Consider the following 18,064-nt stretch of genomic DNA (forward strand, 5'->3'; position numbering starts at 1 on the left):
AATTCTGCTTCTTGACTATGCTAAAGTCTTTGACTGTGTGGAACACAACTGTGGAAAATTCTGTAAGAGATGGGATTACCAGACCACCTTACCTGCCTCCTGAGAAACTTGTATACAGGTCAAGAAGCAACAGTTACAACCAAACATGGAACAATGAATTGGTTCAAAATTAGGAAAGGAGTACCACAAGGTTATATATTTTCACCCTGCTTATTTAACTTACATGCAGCATATCTCATGTTAAATGACAGACTGGATGAAGCACAAGCTGGAATTAAGATTGCTGGGAGAAATATCAATAACCTCAGATATGCAGATGACATCACACTTATGGCAGAATGTGAAGAACTAAAGAGCCTCTTGATGAAAGTGAAAGAGGAGAGTGAAAAAGTTGGCTTAAAGCTCAACATTCAGAAAACTAAGATCATGGTATCTGGTCCCATCACTTCATGGCAAATAGATGGGGAAGTAATGGAAATAGTGCCAGACTTTATTTTCTTTGGATCCAAAATCATTGCAAGTGGTGACTGCAGCCATGAAATTAAAAGACGCTTGCTCCTTGGAAGAAAACCTATGACCAACCTAGACAGCATATTAAAAAACAGAGACTTACTTTGCCAGCAAAGGTCCATTTAGTCAAAGTATGGTTTTTTCAGTAGTCATGTATGGATGTGAGAGTTGGACCATAAAGAAGCTGAGCGCAGAAGAATTGATGCTTTTGAACTGTGGTGTTGGAGAAGACTCTTGAACTGCAAGATCAAATCAGTCAGTCCTAATGGAAACCAGTCCTGAAAATTCACTGGAATAACTGATGCTGAAGCCAAAGCTCCAACACTTTGTCCACCTGATGCAAAGAGCTCACTCACTGGAAAAGACCCTGATGCTGGGAAAGATTGGAGGCAGGAGGAGAAGGGGATGGCAGGGGATGAGATGGTTAGATGGCATCATTGACTCAATGGACATGCATTTAAATAAGCTCCAAGACATAGTGAAGGACAAGGAAACCTGGCGTGCTACAGTCCATGGGGTCAGAAAGAATTGGACATGACTGAACAACTGAATAACAACAACAAACAGACTCACAGACCTAGAGAACAAGCTTTATGGTTGCTAGGGGGAATGCATGGGGAAGAAAGGATAGTTAGGGAGTCTGGGATTGACATGCACACATTGCCATATTTTAAATGGATAAACAAAAAGGCCTTCCTGTATGTCGCAGGGAGCTCTGCTCAGTGCTATGTGCCTGCCTGGATGAGGATGGAGTTTGAGGGAGAAGTAATGCATGTATACGTATGACTGAATTCCCTTGCTACCCACCTGAAACTATCACAACTTTGCTAACTAGCATTCTCCAGTATGGGCTTCCCTCTTGGCTCAGTTGTAAAGAATCAGTCTAGCAATGTAGGAGATGAGAGTTTGATTCCTGAGTCAGGAAGATCCCTTGGAGAGGGAAATGGCAATTCACTCCAGTATTCTTGCCTGGGGAATGCCATGGACAGCATAGTCTGGCAGGTTATAGTCCATGGCATTGCAGAGTCAGACATGACTTAGTGAATAAACAACAACAATATATCCCAACATAAAATTTAAAAAAAGTTTAAAAAAAAACTCTCAAAAATATAAGATTGCTAACAAAAAGATAAATTATTAATTTTAAAATTATAGCAAGAATCTTTCCTTTTAAGCAACAGAAAAAGTAGTTGTCTCAAAAATACAATAAGCAAAATAATAATAATAATAAGAAGAAGAAGAAAAAAACAGAATCAATGAAAGCAAAAACCAAATGAAAAGCAGATTAGAGTACTTAGCATACCATCAGAAGCCATATCCCAGGCTCATCTCAATATAAGGAGAAATGGAACTCCAAAGAGAGCAGACCATTATTAGACTAACAAAAATTTTTCTAACAGAATCTAAACATAATATTGTACTTCTGGCTACTACTTTTTGGTGCTCAGCCAAATACAGTTACTAACAAGAGTAAAAGTATTCTGGAAATTGGAAAATATGGTTTATGCCAGTTAACAAACCACATCCACATGGAATGGAGGCATTTATAAAACTTTTGTTTTCAGGAAAATCTGTTCTTCATCATTATTTATTACTGTTATTGGACAATGGGGAAAGCCACTGTTAATGACTTGAGAGTTTCTGTAAGATATATGAAATTATTCCTGGGAAACTTTGAAGGTTAAACTCATTTTGAAGTTGGAAGTGATTAAATAATTTATTGGGGGCAGAATGCCATTTTGCTGCCTTGGTTTTATAACTATTAAAATCTATACACACACATGTATGCATAGCACATGCACAGACAGTTCTTAATATAGATGCTAAACAATTATGATTTGAGATGCAATAATGGTTTAAGTAATAAAATCTTTGAACCCCTTACACTAAAATGCAATAGAGTATAATAACCAAAAGCCTGAAACTTGTATTGAATTAAAAATCTTTTAACTTTTAAGAGAAGAGCAATCATTTTTTACCCTGTCAATTATTTAATTAAATATTCAGCAAATCTCCACCCCCTTTTGCTTAGTTTTCCAGAATCAAATGACACACTACCTAATAGTCACTCTCCTTTAAAACGTGCACGAAGGTGAAATGTTGATCTTACAAACCCATTTCAAGGGGAGAAATGATGCAAACACACACAGGTGGGAACTGTTCAAATTGATCCTACTTTTAAAAAATAAGATATTTAATAATATTCATGTCTTGCTGCCTGGAATCTTTGAGAATACCATGTGTTTCTACTTGAAGTTTATTTACTATTGGCAATTAAGCAGTTCAGAGCAAGGAAAAATGCTTTTATAATCTCACACCATTGACAGGACCAAAAATTATTATCATGCATATTAATAAGAAATACAATGCGAATTAAATCTTCATACTTTATTGCAGATTTTTTTTCTTCTGCTGATCATGCTTTTGATGATATCTAAAGACTCATCATCAAGCTCAAGAAACAGAGATTTTTCTCTTACATGTTATTCTAGAAGTTTTATAGTTTTACATTGTACATGTAGGTCTCCTTTACACTTTGACCTAATATCTTTGAAGAGCATAAGATTAATATCTGGTTCATCTTTTTGATATGGATGTCCAAATGTTCTAGAACTATTTCTTATAGGACTATTCAAACCTTCATTGAATTGACTTTGCTCATTTCAAGGCAAACCTACTCAATATCACAGTAATGCAAGTCTGCCCCAACCACTAATGCTGAAGAAGTTGAAGTTGAAAAGTTCTATGAAGACTTATAAGACCTTCTACAACTAACACCAAGACAAGATGTCTTTTTCATTACAGAGAACTTGAATGCAAAAATACAAAGTCAAGAGATACCCGGAGCAACAGGCAAGTCTACTCTTGGAGTACAAAATGGGGCAGGGCAAAGGCTAATTTTGTCAAGGGAATGCGCTGGTCATAGCAAACACTCTCTTGCAACAACACAAGAGACGACTCTGCACATGGACATCACCAGTTGGTCAATACGGAAATCAGATCGATTATATGTTTTGCAACTAAAGATGGAGAAGCTTCATACAGTCAGAAAAAAACAAGACCAAGAGTTGATTGTGGCTCAGATCATGAACTCCTTATTGCAAAATTCAGACTTAAATTGAAGAAAGTAAGGAAAGCCACTAGGCCACTCAGCTATGACCTAAGACAAATCTCTTATGATTATACAGTGGAAGTGACAAAGAGATTCAAGGGATCAGATCTGATAGACAAAGAGCCTGAAGAACTATGGACAGAGGTTCATGAGATTGTACAGGAGGCAGTGATCAGAACCATCTCCAAGAAAAAGAAATGCAAACAGGCAAAATGGCTCTCCCCAGAGGCCTTACAAATAGCTGAGAAAAGAAGAGAAATGAAAGGCAAAGGAGAAAAGGAAAGATATACCCATTTGAATGAGTTCCAAAGAATATCAACGAGAGATAAGAAAGCCTTCCTAAGTAACCAATGCAAAGAAATAGAGGAAAATGGGAAACAATAGAATGGGAGATACTAGTAATATCTTCAAGAAAATTAGAGATACCAAAGGGATATTTCATGCAAATATGGGCACAATTAAGAACAGAAGCAGTATGGACCTAGCAGAAGCAGAAGTTATTAAGAAGAGGTGACAATAATACACAGGAGAACTATACAGAAAAGATCTCAATGACACACAAGATAACCACAATGGTGTGATCACTCACCTAGAGTTAGATATCTTGGAGTGCAAAGTCAAGTGGGCCTCAGGAAGCATCACTACAAATAAGGCACTGGAGGTGATGGATTTCCAGTTGAGCCATTTCAAACTCTAAAAGAGGATGCTGTTAAAATGCTGTACTCAATATGCCAGCAAATTTGGAAACCTTAGCAGTGGCCACAGGACTGGAAAAGGTCAGTTTTCATTCCAATCCCAAGGAAAGGCAGTGCCAAATAATGCTCAAAATACCATACAGTTACACTCATTTTACATGCTAGTAAAGTTATGCTCAAAAGTCTCCAAGCTAGACTTCAATAGTACATGAACCAAGAACTGTCAGATGTTCAAGCTGGATTTAGAAAAGGCAGAGGAATCAGAGATCAAATTGTGATGATCTGTTGGATCATAGAAAAATCAAGAGAATTCCAGACAAGCATCTACTTCTGCTTCATTACTAAAGTGAATCTTTTGACTGTGTGGATCACAGCAAACTGGAAAATTCTGAAAGAGATGGCGATACCAGACCAGCTTTCCTGCCTCCTGGGAAACCTGTATGTAGGTCAAGAAGTAAGAGTTAGAACTGGACATGGAACAATGAACTGGTTCAAAATTTGGAAAGCAGTATGTCAAGGCTGTATATTTTCGCCCTGCTTATTTAACTTATATGCAGATTGCATTATGTGAAATGCTGGGCTGGATGAGGCACAAGCTGGAATCAAGATTGCTTGTAGAAATATCAGTAACCTCAGATATGAAGATGACATTATCTGCATAATGGCAGAAAGTAAAAGGAACTAAAGAGCCTTTTAGAGTGAGAAAAACTGGCTTAAAACTCAACATTCAAAAAACTAAGATCATGGCATCTGGTCCCATCAGTTCACGGCAAATAGGTGGGAAACAAGGGAAACAGTGATTAACTTATTTTCTTGGGCTCCAGAATCACTGCAAATGGTGACTGTAGCCACAAAATTAAAAGACACTTGCTCCTTGGAAGAATAGCAAGACAAACCTAGACAGCATATTAAAAAGCAGAGACAATACTTTGCCAACAAAATTCCATCTAGTCAAAGATATTGTTTTTCCAGTAATCATGTATGGATGTGAGACCTGGACCATAAAAAACGCTGAGTGTTAAACAATCCATGTTTTTGAATTGTGGAGAAGACTCTTGAGAGTCCCTTAACTGCCAGGGTATCAAAGCAGTCAATTCTAAAGGAAATCAACCCTGAATATTCACTGGAAGAATTGATGCTGAAGCTGAAAACCCATTAATTTGGCCATCTGATGTGAAGAGCTGGCTGTTTAGAAAAGACCCTGTTGCTGGGAAAGATTGAAGGCATGAAGAGAAGGGGACAACAGAGAATGAGATGGTTGGATGGCATCACCAACTCAATGAACATGAGTTTGAGCAATCGCCAGAAGATGTTGAAGGACAGGGAAGCCTGGCACGCTGCCATTCACGAGGTCACAAGCAGTCGAACGTGACTGAGCAACAGATCATTTGTCAAAAATTAGCTACCTATATTGTGAATCTTTTGGGGCTTCATTTTCTGCTTCTTCCCAGTTTCTGTTCTTTTCGCAATGCCGTGATATTTTGTTTACTATAGCTTTGTAGTAATACTTAAAGCTGGGTTGTCTGAGTCTTGCAGCTTTTTCTTTTCAGTATTGTTTTGCCTCTTCTGAGTCTTTTACCTTTCCATAGAAACTTCAGAACCACTTTGTAGATATCTGCAAGAGTTCAGTAGATATCAAACCCTGGTTGTTTAAGTCATTTGCAAATTTTTTCTCCTTTTCCATAAGTTGTCTTTTCACTTTGTCAATGGTATCCTTTGCTGTGAAAATATTTTTAAGCTTCATTAGGTCCCATTTAGATCTTCCTTGGTGGCGCAGACAGAAAAGAGTCTGCCTGCAATGTGGGAGACCTGGGTTTGATCCTTGTGTTGGGAAGATCTCCTGGAGAAGGAAATAGCAACCCACTCCAGTATTCTTGCCTGAAAAATTCCATGGATGAAAGAGCGTGGAGGGCTATAGTCCATGAGGTTGCAAAGAGCCAGACATGACTGAGCAGCTAACACACACACACACACACACACACACACACACACACACACACACACACACACGTTCCATTTCTTTATTTTTGCTCTTACTTATTTTCTTTTGGGAGACATATCTAAAAATATATTGGTATGATTTATATCTCAGTGTATTCCACCAATGTTCTCTTCTATGAATTTTATGGTTTCAGGTCTTACATCCTTTAACCTATTTTATTTTTGTATATGATGCCAGGAGATGTTCTAATTTCATTCTTTTACATGTAACTGTCTAGTTTTCTCAGCATCATTCGTTGAAGAGACTGCTCTCTTCTCTATTGCACATTCTTCTCATGTTTGTAGTGGATTAATTGATCGCAGGTGCATGTGTTTATTTCTGGGCTCTTTCTTCTGTTCTGATGATCTGTGGGTCCATTTTTTTGTCAGTACCATGACATTTTGATTACTATCACTTTGTAGTATAGTCTGAAGTTTGGGAGGTTGATACCTTCAGGTCTGTTCTTTTTTATCAAAAATTTTTTGACGACCTCTCATCTTTTGTGGTTCTATATAAATTTTAAGATTACTTTTCTTGTTGTGTGAAAATTTTCATAGATATTTTGACAGGAAATGCATTAAATGTCCAGATTTCTCTGGGTAGTATGACCATTGAAGCAATAATCATTCCAATCCAAGAGCATAGGATATCTTTCCATTTATTTCTGTTATCTTCAGTTACCTTCATCACGGTTTTATAGTTTTCAGAGTATAGGTTTTTCATCTCCTTGGCTAAATTTGTTATTAATTATTTTGTTCTTTTTGATTGGGATTTAAAAATCTTCTTTTTCTGAGAGTTCATTACTAGTAGGTAGAGCAATAACATATTTTTGTATATTAATCTTACATTCTGAAACTTTCTGAGTTCAATTATTATTTCTAACAGTATTTTGGTAAATAACCAAAGGCTCTTTGGTGGTATCCAAAGGGGTTAGTACCCCAAAACATTAACAGACCATCCAAATCAATATCAAAAAAGTAAACAACCTAATCAAAAAATGAGCAGAAGACCTATGTTGAAATTTTTTTTTTCCAAAGAAGACATACATACGGCTAGCAGGGACAAGAAAAGATACTCAGAATTGCTGATTATTAGAGAAATGAAAATTGAAACTATGAGATATCATCTTACATCTATCAGAATAGTTCATAAATAACAAATGTTGGTGAAAATGTGGAGAAAATGTAACCCTCCTCCTAGTAGGAATGTTGGTTGGTGCAGCCAATATGGAAAACAGTACTACAAAGGTGCCTCAAAAAATTAAAATTGAACTATTAATACTGTATAATCCAGCAACTCCATTCTTGGGTATATATCTGAAAAAAAAATTTTAAAGATATAAGAACTCCAATGTTCATAGCAGCATTATTCATAATAGTCAAGATACAGAAACAAGCTAAGTGTCCTTCAACAGATGAAAAGAGAAAGAAAATGTGGCATATATTATATACATATATATATGTATATGTATACTGCTGCTGCTAAGTCATTTCAGTCGTGTCTGACTCTATGTGACCCCATAGATGGCAGCCCGCCAGGCTCCCTCGTCCCTGGGATTCTCCAGGCAAGAACACTGCAGTGGGTTGCCATTTCCTTCTCCAATGCATGAGAATAAAAAGTGAAAGTGAAGTCACTCAGTCGTGTCCGACTCTTAGCGACCCCATGGACTGCAGCCCACCAAGCTCCTCCATCCATGGGATTTTCCAGGCAAGAGTACTGGAGTGGGGTGCCATTGCCTTCTCCAATGTATATGTATAATACATGGATGTATAAAATGGAGCATTACTCAACCATTAAAAAAATAATGAAATTATGTCATTTGTAACAATGTTGGTGAATTTAGAGAATATTATGCTTAGTGAAATATATTGGAAAAAGACAAATATCATATGATATCACTTATATATGAAATCTAAAAAATAAAACAAATGTAAATTGCAAAACAGAAACAGACACAGACACAGAAAACAAGCTAGTGGTCCCCAGTGAGAAGAGAGGTGGGAGAGACTAGCAGACACAGGGTACTCTTTGTAATACAGGTGAACAACAGAGATACAGCAAATGATAACCATCATTTTGTAATACTTTAAACATTTTTATTTGGCTATGCAAGGTTATAGTTGCAACATGTGGAATCTACTTCCCTGACCAGGGATAGAACCCAGAGCCCTGCACTGGTTGCAAGGAATCCTAGCCACTGGACCACCAAGGAATTTCACTGTAATAAGTTTTAATGGAGTATAGTCTGTAAAAAAAATGAAACTGTACACCCAAAGCTAATAAAATATTGTAAATCAAGAATAATTCAATAAAAAAAATTAAGCCTGCATCCAACAGCAACAAAACTCATGCTTCTTGAGCTTATATGGAACACTGAACAATAAGAATCAAAGCATATTCTTAGGCATAAAACACATCATAATAAATTCTGACAAATAGAAATAAAGAAAGAACATTCTCAGACAATGATGGAATTAAATGAGAAACAAACACTACATAGAGAACTGGAAAATCCTCCATTATCTGGGCACTGAATAACCACTTTTAAATATCACATGGAACCAAAAAGAAGTTTCAAGAAAAATCAAGAAATGTTTTGTACAAAATGAAAATGAAAATATACATTATTAGAATTTGTGGAGAATGCAACAAAGCAGTGCTTAGAGGAAAATTATACCATTACTTTTATATATTAAAAAAAAAGAGACAAGAATCAATAAAGTAGTAAATAGTGGAGAAATTGTAGAGAAAATCAAGTAACTCTAAAATATGATTTTAGAGAAGATCAATAAAGTTGATAAAGCCTCTATGCAAGGTAATCAAAACTCGGAGACAGAGAGTGGGAAAAAAGAATGACCAATATCATAAATGAAATAGTCATCACTACTGAAGCTATGAAGCTTAAAACATGGTGAATATTAGGAATAAATTCAAGCTGACAAATTTGATGCCTTAAATGAAAAGGATCAATTCAATGAAAATCACAAACTGTTAAACTCATACAAGGAGAGAGATGTAATATAGACAGGCCTATATCTATTAAATAAAATAAATCAATAATAAATAAATTTTAAAAAAGAAAGCACCAAGCTTAAATGGTTTTACTGATATATTCTATTGAATATTTGCAAAGAATGTTATACCAATTCTTCACCTTCTATTCCAGAAAATAGAAGCTAAGGGAATACTTCTTAATCACTCAGTGAAGCCTCCATTGCTGTAATGCCAAAACTAGACAAAGGCATTACAAGAAAGGAAAACTGCAGACCAATATCTATTGTGTACATAGATGCAATGATCCTCAAGACAGTATCAGCAAATTAATTCAACGTGTAAAAAGGATTATACCAAGTGGAATTTATTTTAGGTATATGAGCTGAATCAATACTCAAAAATAAGATAATAAATCTATCACATCAACAAAATAAAAGGATCAATGATATGACTGCATCAAATAATATAGAAAATAGCATTTTAAATGCATTTTAACAATACCAAAGCTGAATCCATGAAAGAAATACTGACAAGTTGGATTTTTAAGAAAATTCTTATGATTAAAAACTCTGACAAAACTAGAAACAAAGGGGAACTTACTCAACTTGATAAATAGCATCTACAAAAACCCTACAGTTAACAGCCTGCTTCATGATGAAGAGCAGGACAATCCCCTTTCCCCTAAGATTGAGACCAAAGTCAGATCTCTGTCCAGCACTCCTATCCAACCTCATACAGGTTGGATAGAAAAAAAGGCTATAAAGTAAAATAAAAAGTGTGCTGGCTAGAGAAAAAAGGCTATAAAGTAAAATAAAAAGTGTGCAGATCAAGAAGGAAGAAACAGTTGTTTTTATTCATGGATGACATGACTGTCTATGTGGAGAATCTTAAAGAACAGGCAAAGAACTCCTGGAACTAATAAGTGATAGTAGTGAGCCCATGGGATCCAATTGCTTTTCTTCATTCAAGCGATAAACAACTGCAATTTGAAATTTGAAAACAGCACTATTTACAATAGCACTACAAAAATGAGAAATACTTTGATATAAATCTTATACAATACATATAGGATCTAAAAACAGGACATCACAAAGCACTGGTGGAAGAAGTCAAAGAAAATATAAAGAAAGAGATATTCTATGTTCATGTGTGTGTGCAGAGCCTCTTCAGTCATGCCCACTCTTTGCGATCCCATGAGGTGTAACCTGCTAGGCTCCCCTGTTGACATGGTTCTCCAGGCACGAGTACTGGTGTGGGTCTCCATGCCCTTTTCCAGGGGATCTTCCTGACACAGGAATCCCTCCCACATCTCTCAAGTTTCCTGCATTGGCAGATGGATTCCTTACCACCATGGCCACCTGGGGAAGCCCTGCATGTTCATAGGTAGACACTGTTGTCAAGATGGCGATGCTTTCCAAATTGATCTATAAATTCAGTTCAATTGCAGCCAGTATCCTACCAAGCTGATTTTTATTTAAAAGGGATTTGGCAGCTTTATTTTTTTTATTTTTATGGAAATACAGTTGATTTATGATATTCTATTAGTTTCAGCGGCACAGCATAGTGATTCAGTATTTTTACAGATTATACTCATTAAAAGCTATTACAAAAGAATGGCTCTGCTTTTCTCCGCTCTACAATATATCCTTGTGGCTAATCTACTTTACACAGAGTACTTGGTTTCTCTTAATCCTATTCCCCTAATGAGCCCCTCCCCACTTCCCTCTCATGTGGGTAATGTCTAGTTTGTTTCCTATATCTGAGAGCCTGTCTTTGCTTTGCTATATGCATTTCTATGCTTTGTTTTTAGAGCTCATTTATAAGTAATACTATACAGTATTTGTCTGACTTATTTCACTAAGCATAATAATCCCTAGGGCCACCTACATCATTGCAAATGACAGAATTTCATTCTTGCTAATAGTTGACTAATATTCCATTATATATATATATATTCCATATATATATATATATATATATATATATATATATATAAAATCCATTCATCTGCAGATAGACACTTAGATTACTTCCATATCTTGGCTCTTGTAAATAATACTATTATGAACACTGATGTTCTTGTTTTTTTTTTTTTTTTTTAATTAGCACTTTTATTTTTGCCAGGTATATGTCCCAAAAGGAATTGCTAGATCATATGGTAGTTTTATTTTTTTGAGGAACCTTCATACTGTCTTCCGTAATAGCTGCACCAGGATACATTCCTGCCAACAGCATACAGGTATTACATTTTCTCCACATTCATATCTACATTTGTTACTGTAGATTTTTTGATGACGGCCATTCTGAAGGTGTGAGGTGACACCTCATTATTGTTTTGATTTTCATTTCTCTAATAATTAACAATATGAGCATCTTTTCTTGTGCCCACTGGCTATTTGTACGTCTTCTTTGGAGAAAATGTCTATTTAGGTCTTCTTCCTATTGTTTGTTTGGGTTGTTTGCTTTTTTGATATTGAGTTGGATGAGTCATTTATAAATTTTGGATATCAGCCTTTTAACAGTCATATCATTTACAAATATTTCCTCTCATTCTTTAGGTTGTTTTTGTTTTATACATGGTTTCCTTTGCTGTGTAAAAGCTTTAATTTTTTTATTTGGTCCTTGACTGGACTACTTTAAAGATGGATTCTATTAACATGTAAAAAGAGCTAATACCTCTCCTTCTCAAACCATTCCAAAAAACTGAAGATGTGATCTTTAAATGATAGTTTTTAATCAAGTTGATTGCTAGCACTGTTCAGGTTCATTTTCTCCTTACTAATTTTCCATCCCCTAGATCTATCACTTATGGAAAGAAGGAAGTTTAATTCTCCTACTATAATCCAAATGCCTCCTTAAAGTTTTACTGGGTTTCTGTAGTATATTTTGATGCTCTCATGTCAGATTCATGCAGCCTAAGAATTGTTATGTCTTGGAGAATTGACTGCTTTATTGTTGCCCCTCTTTAAGCCTGATAACTTCCGTGCTCTGAAGTTCACTGCCCCAACTTTCTTTTGATTAGTGTTAGCGTTGTATATCTTTTTCATTTCTTTTACTTTAACCTAGAGACTCTGAATTGAAAGTTAATTTCTTATAGACCATATAGTTGGCTGTTTTGTTTTTTTTAATTCACTGACAGTCTTCTCTCCTTATTTGGTATATAGACATTACTCACATTTTAAAAGGTTTTGGTACAAAACCTTATTATTATACTATAGTAATATCTACCATATATGTATCTGTTTTCCACTTATTGTGATTATTCTTTGTTGCTTTTATTTTCCTCCTTTCTGGCCTTTCAGGACAATTTGTAACTTTTTGTCAAAAGCAGATTTGAGGTATTGGTAATAGGAACCAAATGAAAGACCTTGAGTATCAGATTTTGTGTTGACTGAACTGAAAGTTGGGCTGTGTTTAGAGTTTTCTGTAGCTGTGCCTGTCAGAAGTTTCAAATTCCTCTAGGGTCCTTGTTTTAATTTCTGCTTTTGTCTCTTCACTTCCCTAGAAACTTCTCCTTAAATAACGTTTTTTTCTTGCAGCTCTTGTAATCAGTAATCTACTCTTATTATACTAAAACACTTTTAATTTGGTGACAAATCGTGGGGGAGGGGAGTACTCTATAATCTTTGCATGCTAAGTCACTTCAAGTCTTGTCCAACTCTTTGCAACCCCATGGACTGTAGCCTACCAGGCTCCTCTGTCCATGGGATTCTCCAGGCAAGAATACTGAAGTCAGTTGCCATTTCCTCCTCCAGGGAATCTTCCTGACCCAAGGATCAAACCTGCGTCTCTTACATCTCCAGCATTGACGGGTGGGTTCTTTACCACTAGCACCATCTAGGAAGCCCCCTATAATCTTTGATTAAATCTTGTTCTTTTACTGAGCTGGTTTCACTAGGCAGTGACCCCCCCCCCCCCCCGCCCCAGTTGTTTCTTAATGTGTCCCCTCCCCTTTAGGGAGACAGAAAGGATAAAAGATTCTAGGGTTGAACAAGGGCTTCCCTGGTGGCTCAGATGGTAAAGAATCCGCCTGTAATGAGAGAGACCTGGGTTCAGTCCCTGGGTGGGAAAGATCCCCTGGAGGAGGGAATGACAGCCTACTCTAGTACTCTTGCCTGGAGAATCCCCATGGACAGAGGAGTCTGGAGGGCTACAGTCCCTGGGGTCACAAAGAGTCAGACACGACTGAGCGACTCAGCATAGCAGGGTTGGATAACCATGTTTCTCCCTAGGTGGGAAAAGACTATGGTAAAAATCTTTTTCCTGGAGAGAGTTGTGGGCAGAGCAAACTAACCAAGATGGAGTGTTCAGGCTCTCCTGCCCCACGTTTTGTAAATACTGACCATGTACCAACTGAGATCATCTGTAGCACTGTACACGCACATCACGAGGCACGTGCTTGGTCACAAGTTACTCTGTGCTGTAGGGATATAGGGGCTCCACCTAGAAAGTGGAGGCGTTAACTGCTGAGTCACAGCTGTGTCCATTGGGTCAGCCACAAATGAGCGAACATAGGGAGTCTACTGCTGTGGCTGCTGCATCAGCCAAGGGCAAGGCTGTGTTATGGCTGCCATGCCAACCAGGAGAGAATAAACGTGTCTGCAGTTCCCACAGCTCCTCCAGGCTCCTTCTCTTAGCTCGTGCCTTGCCCACCTTTCAATGAACAGTGCCAACAGGGTGGACAGCAATATAATTGGCATCAAGAACAGGATCGGCGAGCCAGTAGCTCTCTGTAATGGAAGACACTCAGGGATATTTCTCTCTCCCTCTTCTAGAGCCGTAAGAGGACTTTTCTTGGCTCCTCACTGTGAGAACCTTAAGAAACCTTTCTTTAAGGTGAAGTAGGTGAATCATGGGGGTTCCTTTAAAACTGCAGCTCCAAGGAGCTTCTCCTTCTCACACTAGCCTACACTCATCCTCTAGCAGTTTGTCAAGATTACCATTTAAGTGTTCCCACCCGTTACGGGTTCTGCTCCCAGGAGCTGTCGTCTCAGCTGAGAGTCTCTGCGTTCTCCTGTCTCTCTAGATTTCGGTGTGGTGATTTCTTTTATGAGCTCAATTCTCTGATGGTTTCAAGAAAAGTTACCTTTCAATTTGTTTTTTTTTTTTTCCTTTGTTGTGAGATGGGGAGTAGCAACTTGCAAATTCTTTATACAGCAAAATTGAACACTGATGTTCCCATGTAGTTCTTAATCTTTCATTTCCTCCTTAGTTTGAAGTCAACTCAGTTGTGTCCGACTCTTTGCAACCCCATGGACTGTAGCCTACCAGGCTCCTCCATCCATGGGATTTTCCAGGCAAGAGTACTGGAGTGGGTTGCCATTTCCTTCTCCAGGAGATCTTCCTGCCCCAGGGATTGGACCTGGGTCTCCTGCATTGTAGGCAGATGCTTTACCATCTGAGCCACCAGGGAAGCCTCTCCCACCATAAATTGTCTTCCCTCTGGCCATCAGGGGGTCTCAGTACGTACTGATCCAAACAAGCCAGGGACTTCTGATTACTATAGCAGAGGAAATGGTGGTGTTTAGCCGCATCATTGCAAGGTGGCCCAGTTTCTCCTTGTGAACATGGCGTAAGGACAAGGAACTGGTTTCATTTTGATGCATCAGGTTTAGGTGACCTTTGTCAAAATAGTCACATTGATCAACATTTGATTCAATATATGATTCTACATTGATGAAGTCCTACATGAGGATGATCAAACAGGAAAGGGAAAAAAATCATCTCAACTCTTCTTGTCATTAAAATATGAGTTTCTTTATAGTTTCTGGAAAGTATTTGGATTGTAATAGGGGAGATTCATCTTCTAGTTTGAGAAAAACAAGTTTATTCTATTATTACAAATATGTGAAAGAAAAACTATATGAGTTCCTTTACTGGAAATATTGATATTTAAGTAAATTCTACTATATTCTTCAATTTCCGGGTCTGAAAACATTACCAAGAAAATAATATTTAGGCTTTTGTTGTCTAAGCAGAAAGTTTGAAAAATTTCCTTGTTAAAAGTAAATATTCTACAAAATGTATATTCATGATCTCAGTGTAGTTCAACTTCATGTTTTACTTATTTATTCAAAAAATTATCAAACATAGGTTTTGATGTCCATGTAGTTAATTCTTATTTTAGGAAATAATGACATTATTATAATTAGAGTTAACAGTTAGAAAAATGTCCAAATTTGAGACAGAAAGTGAGGATGAAAGGAAGAACCAGGAATGGGGGGAGGTTGAGAGAGAGATGTTTTGGGAAATTGCAGATGATAGAAAAAACTTGGAGAAACCCAAACATGGGAGCTCCGTCTGAAATATACAGCTTTGTTGAGAAGGTAACCTGAACACAGGTGACACCTGGACGCTGGCAAGTGTCCCAGCAGGGGTTAATACCAGGCTACGGCTTAGACCCAGGGAACAAGAAGAAACCAAAGGAAGTCCCTTGGGCTTAGGCAGACCAATGGGACTGCTGGAGCAAGCACAAGGGCCCTGAGAAGAGGAGACTCCACAAGTAAACCCTTTTGCTTTTGATAGATCATTTTCTCTCCATTTCCTGAATGTGACCAGACAGCTTGAAGAGGCTGGCTAACTTCCTCAACTGCCCAGTTCACTGTGAAAACTCAAGAATTTGGTGCCAAGCCTTACAAGAAAAAAAAAAAAAAAAAAAAAGGAAAATCTAAAACTAATTTAAGGGTCATGGTGAGGTCTGATGAGTTTCAACAGGAGTTACTATAAATCCCAGAAAGGCAAAGTAATTGCAGACTTCAGAAGATGCCTGTTCAACCAAAGACAGCAGTGACTATGGCTGAAGTGTTTATAAATCATCCCAGAACAGTGCATTCTGGGATAAACTTCTAAATCCATTTTTCTGCTTACAGCCTCAGTTTGCTTCATGAAACATGTGATATGTTTTAACAATCCATCCTTGTGGTCCACCCGCCTCTGCCCAAACCCCACAGACTCATCTCTGTACGATACACCCTGACCATGTCATCCTCACCTGAATCTCTCCCATGACTTCCCCTCCCCTTGTGAGAAGGGCCGGAATTCTTTATGTACCTACCATGCCCTCATACGGTGTGACCCTAACCATCACCCCAGTCTTATCTCCTACTTACTCTTCATTAGAAAAGCAGCACCCAAGAGAACTCTCTGTGAAGATGGTCATTTCAATACCCATATCTTTGGTGCCCAACACAGGAGTCACTTGTTACATTTGACCAATTAAATTTAATATTAAGCAAACATAAAAGTCAGTTTCTCGATGCTATTCTCTTGAAACATCCCACCCTCACCTTCTCCCACAGAGTCCAAAAGTCTGTTCTGTACATCTGTGTCTCATTTTCTGTTTTGCATATAGGCATTGAAACATGTATATTATCTAGGGTGAAACAGATCACCAGCCCAGGTTGGATGCATGAGACAAGTGCTCGGGCCTGGTGCACTGGGAAGACCCAGAGGGATCAGGTAGAGAGGGAGGTGGGAGGGGGGATCGGGATGGGGAATACATGTAAATCCATGGCAGATTCATGTCAATGTATGACAAAAACCACTACAATATTGTAAAGTAATTAGCCTCCAACTAATACAAATAAATGGAAAAAAAAAAAGTCAGTTTCTCAGTTACACTAGACACATTAAAGGTGCTTGACAACCACATGTAGCCAATGACTGCTGAGATGGACAGTCAGATACAGAACTTTTCCATCAAGGCTTGAGGTCCTTTAGGGCAGTACTGATCAGCTCACCTAGCCTCATGTTCAGTCATTTCAATTCGGTCACTCAGTTGTGTCTGACTTTGTGATCCCATGGACTGCAGCATGCTAGGGTTCCCTGTCCATCATCAACTCCCGGAGCTTGCTCAAACTCATGTCCATTGAGTTGGTGATGCCATCCAACCATCTCATCCTCTGACGTCCCCTTCTCCTCCCGCCTTCAATCTTTCCCAGCGTCAGGGTCTTTTGCAAAGTGTCAGCTCTTCTCATCAGGTGGCCAAAGTACTGGAGCTTCAGCTTCAGCATAAGTCCTTCCAATGAATATTCAGGACTGATTTCTTTCAGGATTGACTGGTTGGATCTCCTTGCAGTCCAAGGGACTCTCAAGAGTCTTCTCCAACACCACAGTCCAAAAGCAACAATTTTTTTAGTGCTCAGCTTTCTTTATAGTCCAACTCTCACATCCATCCATGCCATGACTACTGGAAAAGCCATAGCTTTGGCTATATGGACCTTTGTTGGCAAAGTAATATCTCTGCTTTTTAATATGCTGTCTATGTTTGTCATATATTTTCTTCCAAGGAGCAAACATCTTTTAATTTCATGGCTGCAGTCACGACCTGAAGTGATTTTGGAGTCCAAGAAAATAAAATTTGTCACTGTTTCCTTTGTTTCCTCATCTATTTGCCATTAAGTGATAGGACTGGGTGCCATGATCTTTGCTTTTTGAATGTTGAGTTTTAAGCCAACTTTTTCACTCTCCTTTTTCACCTTCATCAAGAGGCTTAGTTCCTCTTCACTTTCTGCCATAAAGATGGTGCCATCTGCATATCTGAGATTATTGATATTTCTCCCAGCAATCTTGATTCCAGTTTATGCTTCATCCAGCCTAGCATTTAGCATGAGGTACTCTGCATATAAGTTAAAGAAACAGGGTGATAATATACAGCAAACTGTGGAAAAAGAGATGGGAATACCAGACAACCTTATCAGCCTCACTTTAGAACCTCTTAAATATTTTCTCACTTGAAAGTCTTCCCAAATGTCCCTTCTGTCCCCATCTCTC

The sequence above is a fragment of the Muntiacus reevesi genome, chromosome 19 (assembly GCF_963930625.1).
Source record: "Muntiacus reevesi chromosome 19, mMunRee1.1, whole genome shotgun sequence".
In the NCBI taxonomy this organism is placed as follows: Eukaryota; Metazoa; Chordata; class Mammalia; order Artiodactyla; family Cervidae; genus Muntiacus; species Muntiacus reevesi.